Raw genomic sequence first — 21358 nt, forward strand, 5'->3', positions numbered from 1 at the left:
TTATTCAGGCGTTCATGACGACACCCACATTCGCACAAAACGTTTGTTACAGAACTCTCGTATTTTTGGCTCGCTGGCTATCGTGACCACTATTTCGCCCGCCATGCATAACTCACCAAATTCTTGTGTATACATGTGCTTCATTGTTCTAGCGTTGCCTGTATGAACATTGAGGCAATGCGGGGCGAATAAAATGCACCAAGAACATTGGTAAGAGGGCTGAAGCACTGTCGCCGGGAGAGAGGTGAGTGGCCTTTTTACGATGCGGTGGTGAAAAGGAAGTTGGAGGGATGCTAGCGCAAAACGGGTGCTGTTCGTATGAATACTGTAGACGCTTGTTTTGCAGGAGTTACCGGGGCCGGCGGGTCATGAGTGAAAGTAAGGCAAGCACTTGCCATGGTGGTTCTTTGACCATCGATGACCAATAGTTTTTCAAACCTGAATATCTAAGCCTACAGTCCTTTCGAAGGGGTAGTACACTCAAGCTGCTCTATCCTTTTGAAGTGCAGAGGAATTAGGGGTTCGCATTGTTGTTGTAGCTCGCTAAATATCGATGTCAAAGAACTGCCGGAATCAGGCGGCGCAACGAGATAAGGGACACAAGTAGAGATTGGTGAACCGTCGTTAGGGAGCCCCGCTAGAGGCCTCGAAAACCACGTCGTTATATAGTCATAACCGTTCGAACCTCAGGGCAATGCACCTGAACGGTTATGGTGCATGCACACATACTGGCAAGAGTAACATCCAGATGTAATAATGTAAGCTGTACAAAAAATAGATTTATCTGAAATAGCTCACTCGAGACGAACAGCATACTAGGAGTGTACACAGGGAAAGATACGAGAAAATGAACAGCAATAAGAAAGAAGGAAAATGTTTCTGTTGCTCGCGCTTCACGCCGAAATTACAGCATTAGAGTCAGTTTTACATCATGTAAACAAAAATAAAACAGCATAAAGTTTTGGCATGACACGCTCATGGACACGCTCGCAAAAGAGAGTAATAATCAATCAATCAATCAGTCAATCAATCAATCAATCAATCAATCAATCAATCAATCAATCAATCAATCAAGCAAGCAAGCAAGCAAGCAAGCAAGCAAGCAAGCAACATTTAGTAAAGTGACAAGGAACAGCTGAAGCCTTCGTGCTGGCGCACTGAGAGAAAAAAAAACGCAGCCCTAAGATGCACCAGCGGCTGACAGATAAGAAGCCAGTAAAACAGGCGGGTGAGTGAAAAACAATAAAATAGTCGTACTACAAAAAATAAAAATAGAAATAGCCTCGAACATGCATTACACGATTAACGGAGAATGTGATTTCTGGTACATTGCAACACGAAACCGAAAAATAAGCATAGCCACAGAACAAGGCAAGTGGGAGAAGAACTTCTGCCAGAACGGGGTAATAACAAGCTTCAATTTCACATGAATACATGAAATAAAATGCAGGAAAGAATTTATGAACTTTAATGGCAGAAAATCATATGCTCGAGAAAAAATGTAGTACGGTGGCCTGTGTTACGGTGCGTAAATGTGTTAAGGGGCCCGCCAGGGCCCCTTTTAATGCACTTTCTGCCATTATGCCTCGGCCATTACGGAATGAAACCTGTAGATCTAATCGTCATCGCGTCGAGCATGTACAGACTAACTTTTTATCAATATTTATGCATTGTTTTCTCTCTGAACCTCGCCCCATAACTGTTTATTTAGGTTCCGGGCGAACCCGCTTAGACCGTCTTGTCTTATACAAACTGGTTCACGGTACTATTTCATGCCCGGAACTGCTGGCATTAAGTTTTCGTGCTCAGAAAAAAAACAACGATCTGGAGCACTTAGCACCTGCTCCTGCTCTCCTCTTGATAGACTGCCGCGCCTATATAACTTTCACACCGGCCCACTCGATAATTTTCGCCGCCCCTTCACGAATTTTCGCAGACTTGTTATAAGTGGCGCACTAACTTCATTTCGGCTGTAATCCTTCTCTTCAGGTACTTTTTTTCATGTGTGCGTTGATTTCACAGAATTGGTTCTTATTTATTTGTGTTAGGTGTTGATACGGCGGCTGTAATTGTTGTATGTACTATGAGACACTTTTGTAGTCAACTGGTCTTACAACGCGCACTCTTATTAAATAGATTTATGAATGAATGAGGAGACCGGAAGTCTTCTGAAACATTGCATACAGCACCAAGAGAACGAAGCGCCCGCCGAGTAGGTTGCGTAACATAAGGCGAGCAAGTTAAGGCACTGTCGAAGAGCACACCGATGTCTTTGATCTCTTCAACTCTAGACAGGGAACCACCGTCAATACTGTAGAGAAAGAAAACGTGGTTTGTTCTGCGTGTGTAAGACATGACCCTTGTTTACGTAGAAAAATGATTTAATCTGCTAAATGGCCACCATTTAGCAAATGAGGATATATATTGCTCCAGGGCAACGGCAGCATCAGTGGACTCAATGCGTCTGAACATTTTGATCTCGTCCGCATAGAGAAGAAAAAAGACCTCTTAATTGCAGCTGACACGCCGTTCATAAAAATTGAGAACAAGAGAGGCCCCAACATGGAACGTTGGGGCACACAACTTGTTGATCTGTACATAGCGGACGTGTGCCGGTTAATGCTAGCGGAACTGAATCGATTGTCTAGATAGTCACCCAACAAAGCCACTAGCGGTGTTTCATTTTCCGACTGCCGTAAAAAAACCTTTTCAAGTATTAGCTTGTGCCAGACAACATCAAACGCTTTGTTCAGTTCACAGTAGACAACATCCAACTGGCCCTTCTCAGAGACTGCTGCCGAGGCGTGCTCCATGAAACAGGCGAGATTAGTTGTTGTCGACCTTCCCAATATAAAACCGTGCTGTTTACTTGTAAGAACATTTCGTAAGGAACATGACAACACTTTGTCCAGCGCTGTCTAGAACAGCTTGGAGCAAGCCCATGGAAGAGAATCTGCACAGATCTGCTGAGATTTGTTGGTATCAGATTTCGTGCGTGACGTGAAAATTGGACGCACCCGACAAAATTTCTACGGACGAGGGAGCACATTTGTTTTTAGGCACTGCTTGATTATTGCAGTTTTTATTTGTTTATTTATTTATTATAACTCAAATGCCCCGCTAAGAGCGTTCCATGAGGGGGTAAACAAGTCACTGAAGGATCATTTGTGGGATGGCTTCTTTGATATGAGTGATGCGGGAGTGGTGCACGGCGTCAGAAGGCAGATCATTCCAGTCCCTAGATGTTTGAAAAAAAAAAAGAAGCATGGTTGGCGGTAGCATGCGCACGAGCGGGATAGACAGCTTTGGAATGGCTTAGTCGACAGCAACGATGATGAGCAGGAATGAACGTCTGGGTTAGGTATATGGAATGATAAAAGGGATGAAAAAGGCACAGTCTGTGAATTTTGCGGCGCGACGCTAGGTCGACAAGATTAGCTCGAGATTTGAGTTCGGCTACGCTGGTTAGGTATGAGTAATCTGAGTAAATAAATCTGGCTGCACGGTTCTGGATCAATTCAAGCGTCTTAGTGAGAGTGATTTCATGTGGATCCCAAACGGCACATCCGTATTCCAGCTTTGAGCGGACAAGTGTTAGATAAATAAGAAGTTTAACGGAGGGCGGAGGGAGGCGCAAGTTTCTTCGAAGATAGCCAATTACACGGTTAGCGCCATTGTTAATATTCATGACATGGGATGACCAGGTAAGATCTGAAGTTATGGTAATGCCAAGGTATTTACATGAATTAACCGGTGTTTTTCAGAATTAAAAATAGAGTATTTAATGAATGAGTAGGCCGGGTGACGGTGAATGGACAGGACACATGTTTTCTGAATGTTAGGAGACATTAGCCATTTTCCACACTGACTGAACCAGAGATAGAGGAGATTGTAAGGCGGCGGAGCCGTTAGTACTGCGAATAGGACGGTAAATTACACAGACGTCGGAGAAAAGGCCGATGTTAGGAGATACGTTATTAGGAAGGTCATTAATTTAGATTAGGAAAAGCAGAGGCCCAAGAACAGTAACTTGAGGTACGCCTGAGGACACAGCGGAAAAAGAGGAACAACGGTTATTAGCATAAACGAACTGTTCGCGGTTATTTAAGAACTCACATATCCAATTAGGTACCTCAGTATTAAGGTTAAGGAAAGAGAGCTTGAGAAATATCCTTTGATGGGAAACTTTATCAAAAGCCTTCTCAAAATCAAGGAAAATAGCATCTACAGTTATGTCAACATCGATGCTGGAACTAAGGTGGTAAATAAAAAGGGCCAGTGAAGTGTCACATGAACCTTTTTGAAATCCATGCTGGTTAGGGTGAAAGAAATTAACCGAGTTTAGAAATTCTACGACATTTGAATATACGATATTCTCCATTAATTTACAGCTTACACTAGTGATGGAAATAGGACGATAATTACACGGAGAAGATGCTGGACCTTTCTTTGGAACAGGAATGATCATGCCGAGCTTCCGATCTTCCCGCCCCATGCCGCACGAGTAATTGCTGAAATATGTGTGAAAAATATTGATACCATCGTACCGGCGGATGAAGTAAGCTTTAACGCATCTATTAATTTTATGATACCGTTAGAATTAAATGTACTGTCCAGCATAACTGGATTATCAAGAGGAGGACAGTCTGGAAGCGTATCATTTGAATGAGAAGTAAAGATAGAGCAGAAGACAGAATTTATTACATAGGCAGCAGCATGCTCAGAAATAGGGGTACCATTTTCGTGATGCAATGATAAAAAGCACGGTAAGTTAGGATTATTGGCTTTCCAAAAATGCTTCGGATTACTGCGTAACATGAGGCGAAGTGGAAGAAAAAAAAGAACGCTTTGCGTTCATTGCAAGTGGACTGATTAATTTTGCCGTGTTGTGATATGTATTCCAAGCGCTAGCGCTGTTGGACTGTTTTGCGGACGGTACAAACGCTTCTTTTGTGGTTAAGTCGCTTGAGTGGTGTATTGAACCAATGTGATGATGGCCGTTCAGTAATTGTGGTAGTGGGAATGTACTCGTTAATTAGCTCATGCATTTTACTCTTGAACAAAGACCAGTTAGTTTTAAGGGGGCGTTGAAAAAAACTAGTAAGGTATCAATCACTCAATATGGATAGTTTATTGTTAATAGAAGCGTAGTTTCCAATATCGTAAAGTGTGATTGTCTTCTTGGAAAGCTTTGGCCGTGGTAGTTGATTTGAAATTGGGGCATGCAGCACATCGTTGTCGCTCATCTTGGGGAGGGAAACAAAAGATACCAGGTTAGAAGGATGTGTAGTCAGGACAACATCAAGGATGTTTGCGGAGCGCTGTGTAACTCGTGTTGGATAGGAAACAAAGTTGGGACAAACCCAATATTAAGCACGTGTTAGCAAACTCGCTACCAACATTGTGTTTCGAAAGTATTTGTGGGATATTAAACCAGGACAGGTGAAGTCGCCTATTAAAATAAACGGAATGTTTGGATAAGAGGTATGCAAGAAATAAAGTGCATCTTGGAAGTTAGCAACAAATGAAGCGTCAGCGTCGGGAGGGTGATAACATACCCCCATGATAACGGGGAGGTATGAATTTTTGCCGATGACGAACATTATTTCAAGGGGAGAGGGAACGGCTACCTCGGTGCAATTTAAACGGGAGTGAGCGGCAATGAGGATTTTACCGCGCCGTTTATCATGACGATCGCGCCGAAAAATGATGAAGCAGGGAAAACGGAGTTAATTCTGAATAAGAAATCTTCATAAATGACATAAGTAACTACGCTGACGAGAAACGTAGGCTCTTTGCTGATGATTGCATTCTCTATAATGAAGTACAGAACCGCGATGACCAGAAGAAATTAAATAATGCCCTAAACAAAATAGCTCAACTGTGCGGAGATTGGCAAATGACAATCAACATAGACGAAACCCTATTCATGTCCGTTACAAATAAAGCATCTAAGCTAGATTTTCTATACCATTTTAAGAATGCGCCGCTTCGAAGTGTCAACCATTATAAATATTTAGGCCTTGTAATATCTTCTGACCTCAGCTAGACAGAGCACGTGTGTAAAGTGTCAAATAAAGCAATGAACAGTCTATTCATTAAACGGGCCTTGTCATATTCTACACATGAAATGAAGCTTCTCGCATAGGTCACTTTTGTCCGCCCAGTTTTAGAATACGCCAGTATTGTGTGATTCCCGCACACTGCGAACAATATCGCAATATTGGAAAGGGTACAGCGCAAAGCCGTCCGCTTTATGTTCAATAGATACGGACGCACTGAATCGCCTACAGCTCTGCTACAGCGTGCTGGCCTAGCGATCCTCGAAAGTCGCGCAAAGCTTTTTCGGCTCAAATTTTTACACCAACATTGCACAGATCGTTGCGCATAAACCCTGACCATTACTTGACATTTCGTGATACCAGACCGACTAGAAGGAGGCATGCATGGGAGCTTGTTGAATATGCTTTTATTAATAATACTTTTCGCTATTCTTTCTTCCCGCGTGCAATTCGTGAATGAAATGCACTGGACGCAGTCGTAACACAGCAGCCAACACTAGTAAAATTTATGGAACTAATTGAACATGGTGCATTAGCCTAGAATGAGATATCATTATAAGTAATTAAATTCTTTTCGCCATGCACTTCATTCGGTTCCGTTTGTTCATGGGAAGCATTTGCCTGCGCTTTTTCTGTGTATTTTGAATTCAACTTGATGCTGTCTACACCGCGTGTTGTTTTTCTTATCTTGAGATCTCCTAATGGTTGACGTACATTGGCGTTGTTGTATGTCCTTCTACTAATGCTATGCTTGTTTTGTTTACAGTATGTGCTCTTTTTGTGCATATTTTTTTTAAATAGGACGTTGATGAGCGGTGACTTGTTGCCCACCCCTGAAATAATCCCCTTGGGGGATTGACGGTAATCCGTAAATAAATAAGTAAATAAGTAAATAAATAAATACATAAATACTACAGAGAAGAAAATTAAAACTGCCATCCAACTTACATTACACGATTAACAGAGACTGCAATTATGGTAAATTGTAAAACACACCGTACAATAACCGTAGCAATAAGATGAAGCATCACTTACACGAAAATGCAAGAAGCAAAATACCGAAAATATTTCTAACTGTTCAAAGAAACTGATAAGTTATAGAAACATTTGCTACTGTGGCCTGTCTGGGCCTCTTAAAAATGTGCGATGTAAAAAGAGTTGACTACAAACGCGTGCCTAAGTACATACAAAATTACACCCGCAGCATCAACATCATTCACGAACAAATCTGAACAAACTCGGTGAAAGCAAAACACCCATGAGGAAAATAACTTATGGACAGCCGTACTGTCCAAATGAAGTTAGCGCGCGACGGCTAACAACCTGGCCAATAACTCCCGATGTGGACGGCGAAAAATATCGAGTTCCCCAGAGTGAAAGTTATAGAGACGCTGGAGTCTATCAGGAAGTGAGTATCTCCTACATGCTCCAGTTATGTGGAACGGGTGGTAAAGAATTGTTGCTTTTTTCGGAACACGAAAACTGATTGATTCAAGCAGTTCCGGGCATGAAATAGTACCGTGAAGCAGTGTCTATAAGAAAAGAAGGCCTGGGCGTGTTTGCCGAGAACTTAAAGAAACCGTTATCGGGAGAGGCTCAGAGGAAAAACAATGCATAAATATTGATACAAACTTGGTCTGGACACGCTCTACTCTTTCCCAATTCCACATACAGGTTACATTCCAAATGACACAGGCATATTCAAGTTGAGGAACACAAAGAGCCATAAAACATTTTAGGAACGAATGAGGAGACTAGACATCTCGTGAAAACCTGCATACAGCACAAGCGAGCGGAGTTCCCGCCGAGTCAGTTGAGTGACATGAGGCGAGAAAGTTAAGGCGCTGTCAAAGGGCAGTCCGAGGTCTTTGATCTCGTCGACTCTAGAACGAAAACCGTCATAAATAATGTAGCGAAAAAAAATGGGGATCGTTTTTTGGGTACACGCCATGAGCACTGTTTTCGCAGGATTAAGATTTAATCTTTTCTCTGAGCATCATTTAACAAAGGAGAATATATTGTCGCGTGATGTAAACACGCAGTTGCTGAGCCGGGGACCTTGAACGTGACGACCAGATGAGTACAAGCAGCCGGAGCCTTTTCGGGAGAGATCGAGCACAGTGTCCCATTCACGAGCCCCAGAGCTCTGAAACACGACGATGAGTGAGCCCCTTCACTCACCCACTTCTTCGTCCTCGCAGTAGCCTCTTGGCGCCAGTGTTAAATAACAAGTGACATTTACACCCCCTTCCAAAGGAAGCATCGTCCCGGTGCTTGTGTGGACCTACAGATAACCAGTGCGGGTGTGTCCTCGAAAAATAAGGTTCCGTGCGCACTACGTCACTACGTGCAGGCGCAAGTGACGCCGTCTCGTTGAAGTACATTCTTCTGTAATCGCGGTGTAAGCGACGTCGCTGAGTTGTTGAAGGACCCGGTAAGGACCGAAGTAATGCTCCAGAAGGCTCTGCGACACACCTCGACGTCTTGTTGGGGTCCACACCCATACACAGTCGCCAGGATCGAAATCGGCGTGCCTGTCGCGGGCATTGCACTGGAGACAATCCTGCAGCTGCCGTCTTGTGATTTGATGGTACGCTAGCTGCCGCGCTTCTTTGGCTTCCTGGATGAACCTATGGATGTTCTCGTCGCCGTCGCCGTCGTCGTGAAGCAGCATTGCATCAAGCATAGTTTCTGCCTCGCGTCCACGAACAAGTGCAAATGTTCTCACGCGCGTTGTTTCCTGCGAGCGGTATTATAAGCAAATGTCAGATGAAAAATTTCGTCCCAGCATTTGTGTTCCACATCAACGTACATACATGCTCAACATGTCAGCAAGGGTTTCGTTCAACCGCTCGGTCAGGCCGTTCGTTTGCGAGTGTTAAGCGGTTGATTGCCGGTGGGAGGTACCTGTGAAGTTCGTTATGGCGTATACAAGTTTAGCATTAATCGCGGTTCCCCTGTCTGTAACAAGAATCGATGGAGCGCCATGCCGAAGAACGGTGTTTTCAATGAAATAGTGGGTCACGGAGACTGCTGCGCAGTGCTGGAGCGCTTTCATTTAAGCGTACCGCGTTTATTGTCGGTGGCGACAGTTATCCACTTGTTGCCTGCGTAAGAGGTTGGAAAGGCTCCCAAGAAATCTATGCCTATCTGCTCAAACGGAGTAATCCAGCTACGCGGCCCTGCGCAGTCTTGCGTCCTTGGTATTCACGGCACGCCCGTATGTACTGCTTTACGGTGGCGGCAAGGTGTTTTATCCTGGACGTCGTGGGAGCGTAACCAAGGTGGCCAGCCGCTGGGTCGTCGTGCCGCAGTACTTCACTTTGGAGACACGCGGGGACAACTAGGAGGTAGTCCCTTCCGCAAGGAGCAACGTTACGTTTGTAAATGATGTTGTTGCGCAAGCAGCACTTCAACTCGCGTGCGAAGCGCCTCAGAACATGGCCATTCCGTCCTTGTAAAAAGTCTAAAAGAGGCCGCCACTCTTTGTCATCCTTCTGTTGCTGAGACAACATGATACATCCAGCGCTCCGAGGAAGGCCGTGTCATCATCATCTTTATTGTCGGTGTGCTCGACTGGCGCTCGCGAAAGGCAGTCAGCGTCTGAGTGTTGCTTTCCGGAATTACAAATCACCATTAGGTCGAACTCCTGAAGTCGGAAGCACCAGCGAGCTGAACGTCCCGTAGGGTTCTTTAGATTGGCCTTCCAACACAGGCAGTGGTGGTCACTTACTACTTGGAAAGGTCGGCCGTAGGGGTAAGAGCGAAATTTTCTGACCGCCCATGGAACGGCCAGACATTCTTTTTCTGTTGCCGAATAGCCAGTGTCACGCCGATAAAGTGTCCGACTTGCATACGCGACTACTCTTTCCACACCGTCTGGCGACTGTACAAGTACAGCTCCAAGACCGACGTTACTAGCGTCTGTATGACCCTTGGTGGTAGCTTCGTCGTCTAAGTGGGCGAGTGCCAGCGGCATTTGTAAGCGAAACCTGAGTTCTTCGAAAGCAGCATCTTGCTCCCCAGTCAAATGGAAGTTGACATCATTACGGGTGAGGCAGGTTAACGGGGCTGCGATGTTTGAAAAGTTTTCTGTAAACCTTCGGTAATAGTAACAAAGGCCTAGAAATCGTCTAACAGCCTTTTTGTCCACAGGGTTCGGGAGTCTGGTCACCGCTGCTATCTTGTCAGGAACGGGCTTGACGCCGGTGCGGCTGACAACATGGCCCAATAAAAAAAGTAGCTCCTGGTATCCGAAATGACATTTTTCCACTTTCAGCGTGAGACCGGCCGATCGAATGGCGTGAAGAATAGAAGATAGCCCCCCCACGGGGCACCTTGAGTAATCTTGGTGACGGTGTGGGCGACACCGCGGACCCCGAGCCCCCATACTCTTGCTGTAATCTACCGTGGCTACGAGTTGTAAGGTGAAGGGCAGAAACCACAAACGGTGGCCGTCGGAGCCCAGGTCAAGCTCCGGCGGATGGGCTCCCTGTCTGTTTACCAGGCAGGGAGCTCCGGGACCTCTCAGGCTATCAGGGTAAGGTTTGAGAAGGAAGTACCCCCGTCCCCTGCTTTTTTCAATATCGCATGGCTTTTTCTTTATCCCCCCAATCCAATGATCGGCCCCCTAAAAGGGGCCGCACCGAAGTACTAGCTAAAGGTAAACCAGAACATTTCCACAAATTTCTTGTCATTCACCCTGCAGAAACCACTCCTGTTGCAAAGAAGTCTGTCATTCTGTTGGCAAAGTGCATTGAGCCTGTTGTTGGTTCAGACTATGATGCTAAGAAACTCGCCTCAGGTGATGTACTGGTCGAAGTAAAAAGGAAAAATTAGAGTGAGAACCTACTGAAACAGACGACGTTGGCGAACTTGACTGTCACTGTGACACCACACCGGACCCTCAACTCCTCGCAAGGAGTTATATCAGAGAAAGAACTAGAGTCTGAGACGGAAGCAGATCTTCTTGAGGCGCTCTAACCTCAACATGTAACTGCAGTAAAACGAATCGTGATTCGGAGAGCAAACCAAGAATTTCCGACAAAGCATCTAATCCTAACGTTTGATCGCACAACGCCTCCAGAAAAGGTCAAAGTGGGTTTTCTTAGCTGCAACGTACGACCGTATGTCCCAAATCCGAGGCGCTGCTTTAAGTGCCAACGATACGGCCATGGAACCCAATCATGCAGAGGGAAGTTGACATGTGCCAACTGTGCTGAGACAGGTCATTCCTCAGAAGCTTGTGAAAGCACCACTCAGGAGTGCCCGAATTGCAGCGGACCGCACGCTGCTTATTCGCGTGCGTGTACACAATTCAAGACCGAAAAGGAAATAATTCACATAAAAGTAAATGAAAACATCACCTATCCAGAAGCGCGCCAAAAGCACAAGCTGCTTTCGGCCACATCGTACGCAGACGCCGCCCGCCGGGGGTTGGGGCGTCGTTTGGTCAGCACGGCAACACAGTGCAGCCTTCTTCCTTACGTGTTGTTTTCCCAACCCCCAGCTAAGCAGCCACCTGCTGCCTCTACAACACCTGTAGAGGGTGTGGGGGCCCCGTCTCTTGCCGGACTGCCTTCGGTAGTCCAGAGTAGTCAGGAATCGCCCAGTGTGGCGACTCCAACGAATGTGGCGAGTGCGATCGCCGCTGGGAGCTCTGCCGCTCTCACTGTGTCCTCTCCACAGGCCCTAGGGACACCTGAGGGCCCGGAGGAGATGGACACGGTAGGGCCCACAGAAGCGCCCATCCTAGCCCCGCCGCCTGCCCCGCCCGCGGCGCTTGCGGCTGGAACCAAAGGCACCCGTAAGGGTGCCAAGTCCAGGGGGCCCGGTCCGCCGGACACCCCCCGAACATCTGATGAGAAAATGGACGTCGGACCGTTCCTGTCTGCATCGCTCCGCAAGGAACGGGCTGCGGCGTCCAAACCAACAGAAAAGCCAAAGAAACCCGCTCCAAGAATACAAGCCCCGATAGACAAAACATGAACCCACACACACATTCCAGTAGCTCTTAATGTACATAATGGGAACAGAAAATATCATCCAGTGGAACTGTAGAGGCCTCCTTAACAATCTTGATGATGTCTACGAAATATTGCATTCCAATCAGCCAAGTGTGATGTGTCTACAAGAGACACATTTAAACTCCAAACACACAAATGTCTTGAATAGTTACATGGTATATAGGAAGGACAGGGCTGGTGGTGGTACATCTTCAGGTGGTGTGGCCATCATTGCCCGAAAATCATTGGCATGCCACCCTATCCAATTACAGACTGTCCTTGAGGCTGTTGCCATTAGAACCATAATTTTCAATAGGCTAATAACAGTGTGCTCCATCTACATCCCTCCGGATTTCTAGCTTTCAAGCTCCGATTTCGAGGGCCTTGTAGATCAGCTACCAGAACCTTTCATTCTTATAGGTGACCTCAATGCACACAACACTCTTTGGGGCTCTCACCACACAGATGCCCGAGGTCGCCCAATCGAAAAATTTCTAATATCTTCAGGAGCATGCCTATTTAACAAAAACAAGCCTACATACCATAATATAGCACACAACACTTATTCACACCTCGACTTGGCCATTGGCTCTGCAGTACTCGTTCCATCACTTGAGTGGGATGTTGGCACTAACCCATATGGTAGTGACCACTTCCCTACCTCACTAACATACATAGATAAAAGCCCTAGCAGTTCCCCTTCCCATTGCAAGTTTATAGAAGCAAGAGCAAACTGGAACACATTCACAGAGGCATCTCAACTACACTACACAGACATAACGCCCTTACCTGTAGAGAAGGCAACTCAGCTCGTCACGGAGCACATTCTCGCCGCCGCCAAAAAGTCAATACCCCAGGCCTCTGGGGTCCCGCGCAACCCGAGAAGGCCCTGGTGGAATGACGACTGCAAGCGTGCGCGGGAGGCCCAGAACAAGGCGTGGGGCATCCTTCGTAGACACCCCACAAGTTTTAACCTTATTTCTTTCAAAAGAGCAAAGGCATTAGGTAAGCGTGTGCGCCGTGAGGCAAAAAGGGAGAGCTGGCGCGCCTTTCTGACATTCATAAATTCATATACGGACACCCACAAGGTATGGACCCGAATACGTAAACTAAAAGGACAACACACACATAGCCTGCCCCTGGTTAACACCACAGGGGACACTCTGGAAGATCAGGCTAACACACTTGCACAACACTTCCAACACGTCTCTAGTTCTGCGCACTATACAAACACTTTTATGCAACACAAAACATCTGCCGAAAAGAAGCCTATACGCGACAAGAACAAGTCAAAGTCTGGATACAACTGTGAATTTACACTCCATGAGCTGAAGATTGCTCTTGCCACTTGTAAACCTTCTGCTCCAGGTGCAGACAACATTACATACACTATGATTCAACACCTACACGCAGACACCCTTGAGACACTCCTGCACCTATACAACCAAATATGGCTCTTGGGGCACCTTCCAAGGCTTTGGAGGGAGGCCATAGTTGTGGCTTTTCTGAAAGAAGGGAAGGACCCTTTTTCTCCCGCAAGCTATAGACCTATTGCCCTGACAAGTTGCCTGTGCAAGCTCTTCGAGAAGATGATTAACCGGAGGCTCATGTACTTTCTTGAGTACAATGGTCTTCTCGAGAGCTGCCAGGCAGGCTTCCGGGCAGGGCGATCCACAAACGATCAATTAGTTGCACTGGAATCTTACATTAAGGATGCCTTTATACACAAACAGTACTGCATGACCGTATTTTTTGATATCGAAAAAGCATATGATACGGCATGGCGCTACGGCATCCTTGCAGACTTAAAATCGTATGGTGTAACAGGTAATATGTTGAACACTCTTGATAGTTACCTGTCCAAACGAACATTTCGTGTGAGAGTCGGGTCAGCACTGTCGAGAGTTCACATTCAAGAAAATGGCGTGCCTCAAGGCGGAGTTTTGAGCTGCACGCTTTTTATCGTCAAAATGAATTCGCTTCGGAAAGCATTGCCTCCATCGATCTCCTGTTTAGTATATGTGGATGATGTAAAAATATCTTTTAAATCTTGTAACATATCCATATGTGAACGTCAAGTCCAGCTTGGGGTAAAGAAACTCTCTCGCTGGGCAGACGAAAATGGTTTCAAACTTAATCCCACAAAAAGTACCTGTGTCGTATTCTCAAGGAGACGTGGAGTAAGGCCCGATCCTGAAATAAACCTCAATGGTGACCCGATCCCTGTTAAAAAGGAACATACGTTTTTGGGTGTGGTGATGGATGAAAAACTTACATTCATACCTCACATCAAACAACTCAAACAAAAATGTCTAAAAACAATGAATATTTTGAAAGTCCTGTCTCACCAATCATACGGTGCAGATAAACAACTCCTGCTGCGCCTTTATACCGCTTTGGTAGGGTCTCGTTTGGATTACGGTAGTGTTGTCTACGGGTCGGCCACAAAAACAGCGCTAAAAATGCTCGACCCAGTGCTGCACCTGGGGCTTCGCCTCTCGTGTGGTGCTTTTCATACAAGCCCTGTCCAAAGCCTGTATGTGGAGTCTGACAAGTGGTGCCTGGAGTACCAGCGAATTTATGTTGATCTTTTATATGCTTGTAAAATATCATCAATCGACAACCATCCTTTTAAACCTGTTTTTATGGATACATCCACGTCACAGCTGTTTTTAAATCGTCCATCTCTGTCTCTACCTTTCTCACTTAGGATGAGAAGGGAAGCTTCTGAACTGTCAAACTCCTTTTTGGACACATTCAGAACATCTACCATTGACTTTATAGCCCCCTGGCAATCTCGCCCTGTATTGTGTGACCTGTCCTTTACACAATTACAGAAAAGCAGGGTACCACCAATCGCGATTTCACAACATTTTCAGTATCTGCAGCAAAAATACCAGGCTGCCGAATTTTTTAGTGATGCATCGAAAACTTCCACCGCGGTGTCTTGTGCTGCGCACGGACCCAACTTTACGGCCTCTACATCGATGCATGTAAATTCAAGCATCTTCACGGCGGAAGCGTATGGCATTTTTCTTGTTGCTGGTCACATTGTTCAACATCACATTCAAAAATCCATCATCTACACAGATTCACTCAGCGTTGTACGAGCATTATCATCCCAAAAGCGTTCTAAAAATCACGTTATAAATCTAGTTTTTAAGACTTTAATGTCAGCGTATGTCAAAAATCTCGAAGTGATTGTATGTTGGGTACCGGGTCACTGTGGGATTGCGGGAAATGAGACCGCAGACCAAATGGCCGCCGCTGCGGCACACACGAACACAAAGGACATTACAAAAGTACCGTACACCGACCTCAAGCCATACATAAGAGAACACCTTCGCAGAACCTGGCAAGCCGACTGGAGCACACAGACAGACAACAAGTTACACCTAATTAAACCACACCTAGGACCATACACTACTGACTCACACAACAGATTCATTGAAGTTGCACTAGCTAGATTGCGGATAGGCCACACACACGGAACACACTCCCATCTGCTCACTGGTTCTCCAAGACCCTTGTGTAGCAGGTGTGGAGAGGGCCTATCTGTAATTCACATTCTCATTACATGCAGAGCACTCCACAGAACAAGACGCAAATATTTCCCACGACTATACAGACAACACATCCCACTACATCCAGCACTGTTTTTAGCGGATGATCCCATAGTCCCCCTACAACGTACTTTTAGGTTTCTTAGCGAAATCAAATTTTTACAGCTTATTTCCTATCACGCGTAATTCTTGCACGTAGTTTCATGCCCTGCACTATCACACCCTGGCCTTTTACACCAGCCATCCTCATCGTCTCACTGATTTTACTATTTTAATCTCTGCTCTTATTGAGTAGTCTTAGGGATTACATCTTCAACCGTCATACATAACCATAGCTTTGGCGCTCTTTGCCCTATTTGGCCTTGCGCCATAAACATCCAATCATCATCATCAATAGAAGATAGCCGTCGCACATTTTACTCAAATGTGAGCGCAAACACGATGACATCGTCGAGCTAAACCAAGCACGTCTGCCACTTCAAGTCATTTAAAACAGTGTCCGTCATACTGTGAAATGTTTCAGCTACGGAACACAGCCCAAAAAGGGAGAACTTTAAACTCATACAGACCATCTGGTGTTATAAAGGCGGTCTTCTCGCGGTCGCGCTCATCAACCTCCATTTGCCAATACCCAATTTTCAAATCCATCGATGAAAAATAACATGCATGACGAAGCCTGTCGAGGAATTCGTCGGTCGGCAGCAGCGGGTACACGTCCTTTTTTGTGACTTGGTTCATCTTCCCGTAGTCGACGCAGAATCGCAATGTCCCGTTCATCTTTCTTACTTAAACCACGGGGGACGCCCACGGACTCCTAGATGACTGGATGACATGGTCTCGGAAAATCTGTTCTATTTGGCTTCGGAAGGCGTCGCGTAACTTCCTAGATACACGACAGCGGTTTTGGCGCATAGGTCTCACAGCGTCGGCAGTAATGATACGATGCTTCGTCAGTGGTGTTTGATGCGCAGCAGACGATGATGAAAAAAATCACACCATCTTCCGATAGAGGAATCCTGAGTAGTATGCGAAGCAGGCATGGGGTCGATTCAAGGGCCCATTAGTTTTCAGTTCGTCGCTTTCGTGAGGTGGAGGTACTTAGCTACCCTTATGTTTGCTATTTGGTTTCCATGGTAACTACCACACTTTTCACTTACTGGAACTACGAAATGGAAAAATGGGTTGACCCCATGGCTGTTTCGCGTACTACTCAGGATTCCCCTACGGGAAGATGGTGTACTTTTTTTGGAGGGGTGTGGGGTGTTGGAGTGGAGATGCATTAAATATAGAGAGGCGGTGTACGTGGTATGAGTTGGTGTTTATTTAGGCATTATCATCACCATGTTCAACGTAGGTGACGTCAAGCTGTGGTTGGCGTTCCGCTTCGATTATGACCGCTTATGGTCTGTGAAATGTAAAATCAAGGGATGTTGTTGTGGATCAATTATCATGTTCAACGTAGGGGACGTCGAGCTGTGGTCGGCATTCCGCTTTGATTATGACCGCCTTGTGGTCTGTGAAATGGAGTCACGGGCTATTGTAGTGGTTGAACCCTAAAGTTGCTGAAGATTAAGTCGATGCAGGTTCCCCAGATGGTTGCGGGCTGCTTGTAATCACGACTTGCCGAGACTCGCCGACGCACGCCGCTGCCGACGACGTTGAAACGTAGAAGGCGCGTGAAGTGTGCTCGTCTCGTGCCGGCCCAGGAAGACACCGGCAACACTGTCGCTCCAGTAGCAATAGAAGGGTAAGACACCACCGTGCGTTCAGAAAGCCGAGCATGCGCAGTGGGGGTGTGGACGGCTCAACAACGACAACGACAAGGGTGGGACATAGCCCCGACCATGAGATGCTTCGCATCTAAAACAGTCTTTGAAGCTCATTAACAACTCACGAAGGGCTCGTTGCTCCGCGTGCGGTAAGCACGAATTGATGTCAAGGATACAACAAGGATCGCCTTCGTCAGGTTCAGTGCCTTCTAATGCAAAACAGTCATCGTTGCCCACGATTTCCTCGAAGTAAGCAACAGTGGCACCCTTTGCGATGTGGCAGCGTTCTTTGCGAAAATTTTCAAGCAATAATTCTGCACTGCCCTAGGTGAGATGCAGCACGCCTCGAGCAACTGCGATGTCGTGATCCAGCAGGAGAGCGTTCATACGCTTGGAGATACCATGGACGGTACAGGGAACACAACACCTAACGGAAACTATCGTGCCGGACCACCACGGTACGTCACATCATCGTGGATAACGTGCAGCGTTATCGGTTATCGTGCAGGGTCCGATAACGTGCAGGTTCCACCCCACCAACGCCACCCAATTGCTGCTGTTCTCGTACAATTGAGTGAATGATGTCTCGAAGGGTTGTGTCGTTGGCCATACTTTTTAGGGCGCGAGCAGTAGCGGGCGAAGTGTTGTTCACGCGGTTGTGTTACCGGCATATCTATTGCAGGGCTCGCTCGATGGCTGTTACCGCCCTGACGAAGTCTTTCACCATGCGAGGGGGGTTCCATGCGAGACCTGCGTAGAGCTGCTTTTTGACGCCGTGCATCAGGTAGCGCAGCTTCCTCGGTTCCGAAATTTCAGGGTCTGCCCTCTTGAACAACCGCGCCATGTCCTTCGCAAACATAGTCACAGTTTCATAGGGTTTCTGAATCCGCGACTCCAACAGGCACTCCGCATGGTCGCGACGGTCTGTGGTGGCGAACGTTTCCGGAAGCTCCTGCCGGAATTCGTCCCACGTAGACAAGCTCGCCTCACGGTTCTCTAACCACGTCCTTGCACCATGTTCGAGCGAGTATTAGACATGACGCAGTTTTTGACGACCGTCTCCCTGATTGAACGATGCCACCCGATAAAACAGCTCCAGCCAGTCCTCGACGTCTTCAAACACCTCACCGTGAAAGATGGCCGGAATACGTGGCTACTGGAGAGTTACCTGGGGGGTAAGAGCTTGCGCCATTACTTGGTATTCCGGGGCTTGACGTCTAGGTGCGGTGAACTTAAGGTAATTACACTCTGGAGACTGTCCATCCGTGTTAGCGATGACTAGCCCGATGGACAGGTTTGTGGACAGGGTGAGACCGCTCCGGGCTGGCGGAAGGGGTCGTTTCTATGGAGTAGTCGTACCCAGCAACCTCCACCAGTGCTGCGTGCTGTAAACAAGCCGTTGCTTAGCCGGAGTCCCTGAAGGTGACGACGACATGAGTAGGAGCAGCCGGAGCCGTTTCGGGAGAGCTGGAGCACAGTGTTCCAACCGCGAGCGCCAGAGCTCTCAATTATGATGATTATTGATTGATTGATTGTAGGGTTTAACGCGCCGACGCAACGCAGGCGATGAGGCGCGCCGTAGTGGAGGGCTCCGGATTAATTTTGACCACCTGGGGATCTTTAACGTGCGCCGAAATCTCGTAGACACGGGCGTTTTTACTTTTCGCCTCCATCAGAAAAGCGGCCCCCGCGGCCGGGAATTAAACCCGCGACCTCGTGCTCAGCAGCGCAACGCCTTAGCCACTGAGCCACCGGGGCGGGTAATTATGATGATTAGAGAACACGCGCACTGAACCACTTCTTCGTCCTCACAGTCGCCTCTTGGCGCCGGTATTAATAAACACGCGACCATATGTTTAAGAAAACCGAACTGTTTTGACAATATAACACAGTGTTTGTCACAAAAGCATATAACACGTTTCGCGGTTACTTTTTCTAACCCTTTTGAAATACCTTTAAGTGCAGAAACCGGTATATAATTGAAAAAAATGTTTTTGTCCCCGGATATAAACAGTAGCGTGACTTTAGCTCGCGGCATCTTTTTTGTAAAAAACACCGGTAGTAAGGCATCAGTTAAAAATATGGGTAATTGGCGATACGAGAAGTTCCAGTACAAACCTAATAGGTCTAATCTGAAGCCCATCGATGTCTATGGACTTGTTATTTTTAAGTGAAAATAAAACCGAACATATTTCTTGAGGCGTAACCGGAGAAAAAAAAAACCTGTGTGGGGTTGAGAATACCTTAAAAAGCTCCTACCGCGTTCATTGTGGAAGCATTCCACAGGATTGGTTAAATAGGGATTAAACTTGGTTGCCAGTTCTTTACCCTCTAGTGGTTTATTATCTACGGTCAAATCGAAGTCGTCGTTAGGGGAATATGGGGGTGGAAAGGTTTACTCAGTTCCCGCTACGTGACATCACGCCGGGGAGAAGCTTCACAAAACGGATGTTGTGAAGCTTTTCCAAAAAAACATTTTTTTAATATAGCGGAAGAACTTCGTCACAAAGATTCGGTATTTTTTAAAGGCAACAAAATTATCAAGGTTCTTTATTTTTAAGAACTTACGGTACAGTGAATCTTTTTTACTGATCGTCTTCAGACATTCGTCTGTAATCCATGGTTTCCTTTTATTCTGATTTTTTTTACCATTTTAAGAGGGAAAGACTTTTTATGTGCACTTTTCAATGACACCAGAAAAGTATCGTAGGCATAACCTGCAGTGGTGCACTGAGGTAAAGGGTTCCACCAAATATTGTGGCTTTTCTGACGAAAATTATTCAACGTATTCTGATTAATATTGTGAAAAGTTAAATATTCTGGTCATTGCGTACATCTTAATATTTCTGTTTGCTCTTAGAACACACATATATATAGGTACATGATCAGCTATATGTACGCCAATCACACCGGACATGGTACTGCTACTTGTGTCACTTATTATAAATACATCAATAAGACTTTGGGAAAGATTGCCCATATGAGTCGGTTATTTTATCATGTTCATGCAGCCGAAAGAACCCAAATGGAGCTGTAGATCACACGAATGTGCGCTTGCCTGTAATAGGTTAACGTTAAAGTCGCCATCATTATTAATTTGTAAACCATACGAGGGCACAAAATTGATAAGTTCTAAAAATTAGAAGAAATTTTTGAGTTTTCCACCGGAGGGTGTGTAATCAACAACAAAAATAGCATTTTTGCATTGCAACGTAAAGCTTCGTAATCTGCTGTGATTGTCGAAAATTCGTTCATTATACTACAGGAAATCTGCGTAGGCACGAGCTGTAACACATCCCCACCTATTCAGTGGGATCTATTTAGAAAGAACGCGTTGAAGCCCAAAAGGCGCAACAATTTTGTGTCACTCGTATACCAGGTGTCCCTTATCATGACAACGTCGAACTGGAAACAAAATTTGTCAAAAAGCACTGTCAATAAACCGTGTTTCTTTTTAATGTATTGCAGTGAAAAAATATTACATAGCCGTTTTCCTTCGACAACTAGTGTCTTTTGGAGTGGTCATTGATAAAAGACTGACTGTCGGATGTGAACGTGTTCAAGTATCTGTTTATTTAATCTTTTCTAAGCCGCTCTCGCACACAATTCGGACGAGGGGGTGCTTCCGCTTTCCTTGCGAACACCCTGCCTGCATTTGCCCAAGCAAATCGCCAGTTTGCTTGGCAAATCGCCAAGCAAATCCTTCTTTCTTGCGATAGTCCTCCCAAGCAATCTTTTCAGCACTTGACACAAATGCTCGTTCACGTAAACTGGAGTTGCCCCGTTGAACCCGAGATCCTCAGTAGTGATTCTTTTTTTTTTTTTACATTTCGCACCGAATTTGTCACAGGGTGCTCGGCAGTTTAGTACCACTACAATGTTTTGGCTTGAGTCATTTTTGCGCGTTGGAACGCGGTAGCAAGTTTAAATGTCGTGCTCTGCACTTTTTGCACCCAGGA

Source organism: Haemaphysalis longicornis, unplaced genomic scaffold, assembly GCF_048455015.1.
Source record: "Haemaphysalis longicornis isolate Haplotype H1 unplaced genomic scaffold, Haemaphysalis longicornis Haplotype H1 scaffold_41, whole genome shotgun sequence".
Lineage (NCBI taxonomy): Eukaryota > Metazoa > Arthropoda > Arachnida > Ixodida > Ixodidae > Haemaphysalis > Haemaphysalis longicornis.